The following is a 2,322-nucleotide window of genomic DNA, read 5'->3' as shown; positions in this document are numbered from 1 at the left end:
TCAATCCTTTCTATATTAACCAAAATGAAGTAGATTGACAAATTTATTTTTTGAACCAATGGAAGACACGCAAGATGTCGAAATATTGTTCACGAGATAGAAAATGGCACTCTTCTTTTAATTTTGACTCTATTACTATTATTATTATTATTATTATTATTATTATTATTATTATTAGAACTGTATATTCGCAAATGGACTATGTTATTTACTCAGACATAAATTATCTAGGATTGCAACTGTAAATATGACAACCTATATATAAAACTGTAGGTCTAGAATCCCTGTCTCTCCTCAATAACTACCAGTTTGTCTTCCGTAGAGTCAGATCCACTGGGACCCTCTCTTATATCACTCACCGGTGGGTTCTTGTTCTGAAGATGTCCTGCAATAACGATGTTTCTCCTCAAGGGAATCGCAACTGTACCTGACATGCAAATTTCTTTCAAACTAACTGTCTATGGGTCCCATCCATTTGTCACCTTTTGGATCAGAAGCTTCCTCTCAAATCGCATTATTGCAACATGTGTTGACGGAGTTCTTTCTGCTCTACTCTCAATCAACTCCTGTGTTCTTCAGGGATAGATTCTGTAGGACAATCTCTTTCCTCAATATCTCGATGAACAAATTACCGTCATGTCGAAGAATACCCACCCTTATTAGAAAACACGGCCCTTCATTCGTCTATAAGCTTTCCTAACCATACATCATCCTCTCGCAAATTTAAGTATAATGCTCTAAACTCACATTGATTCCGTAAACGGAGACATTGAGAGCTTCCTTCAATAGAGCCGTGCCAACTTAATGTCTTTTAAAATCAGAAACAAAAATCAACCCCCAATCATATTTAAAAAATGCCCTCAACTCTGTATCTCTAAATTTGATTGACGCTAAGCGAGAGCCTTCGCAGCTGCTCCAGATGCAGGACCTCAATAAACTGAGGATCACTTCTGGCAAAAGAACATCCTTAGCATAGCTAGTACCGCATCCTACAAGCATAGCTAGTACTGCATATATCTTTTAGGACCAAAAGAAATGCCAACCCTAACAGCTGCTGATACTTTTCAAGGCTTATGTGAGGCCCACAATGGAATACTTCACCTACATTTGGGGCGGTACTGCTCTGCACCCTGATATGCAGGACCGCATCCAGGGAAGAGCTACTCGGCTGAATGGCATTCCATCACTAATAAACTCCTACCTTTAACTCACAAACGTAAGTCATTGAAGTCTCGTACCTCCACCACTCGCGCACTCTAAAATTATTCGTCTCTCCACCTCTCACCAACTTTCACTCAGCCCTCACCACTCCTCTCCCCACTATAAATGCTATGTCCAATCCTTCATTTTCAGATTAACATCCTTTTTGAATCTTCTCCCAGCTCATATCTTATGAACAAATGTTGATATGTAACAGTGTAAACAGCATCAGTCTTGCCAGACTGGGAAAGCCAGTAAGGTTCATGACTACTGCTGCTTCTTCCAGACTTGGCAACTATAAAAGAGAAAGCAATATGTATGTGGTTACAAACATAAATCAAAACATAAGGTCCACACACGCGCGCATTGTAAAAGTCTATAGAAACACGTAATAAAATCTATAATGTATCTATACAAATACTTCTAAAGAACATTTTGTGCGATGGACAGTTGCCGTGAAAGTAGGACATTCTTACATAAGAATACAATAAATAATATTATCATATTAATACAATCATTTTTAGCTTTAATTTTTCTTTTGATTTTTTTTCTGCTATTTTGTGAGTGTTGTAGTTTTTATCACGTTAGTGTAAAACTTTTCCATCTTAACCTGGTTAAAATATTTTCATAAAAAGTATCTCACTTTGTTGCAAACTATATTTAACTGTAAGATCGTTGTAATAAAGTGCAGAACAATACTTGGAAAAGTTCCTGTATGTTCATGTGTCAAATGAATATAATTTTTTGCTTGAAGCCTGCAAGATATTTCAACAGTCCGTTATTATATTTTTTCTATACAGTCCGTTTGGCTTCTTCTATTCATATGAATCAATTCATTATGTCTGACACTGCATGGGACTAGAAACTTGCGAAAAATGTTGTTGTCCTCAGTCGTGATACAGAATAGTTTTCTTGTTGTTAATTTTCTGTTGCTAGTCTTGGCAGTAATGGTAAAGCACAGCAGGTTTTTTTTTTATATTTTATTAAAGCATCTTTTATGCAATTAAATTATTCCGTTATATTGCTATTTATGTTATGCGCATATGTATGCAGTAGTATATGTAGTGTGTGCACAACCATTTCTCTGTATATCCAGAAAAATATGCTAAAATATACTTGTTT

General features: G+C 36.0%; 1 protein-coding gene across 1 annotated transcript in view; it reads left to right on the top strand.

Moving 5' to 3' along the window:
• LOC106877299 (metabotropic glutamate receptor 8) overlaps nucleotides 1-2,322 on the top strand; it is a 679,235-nt gene that overhangs the window by 629,127 nt on the left and 47,786 nt on the right. The window lies entirely within an intron of this gene.

Source organism: Octopus bimaculoides, chromosome 3 (assembly GCF_001194135.2).
Source record: "Octopus bimaculoides isolate UCB-OBI-ISO-001 chromosome 3, ASM119413v2, whole genome shotgun sequence".
Classification (NCBI taxonomy): domain Eukaryota; kingdom Metazoa; phylum Mollusca; class Cephalopoda; order Octopoda; family Octopodidae; genus Octopus; species Octopus bimaculoides.
Note: the sequence above shows the minus strand (reverse complement) of the source record. Positions and strands in the feature narration are given on the sequence as shown.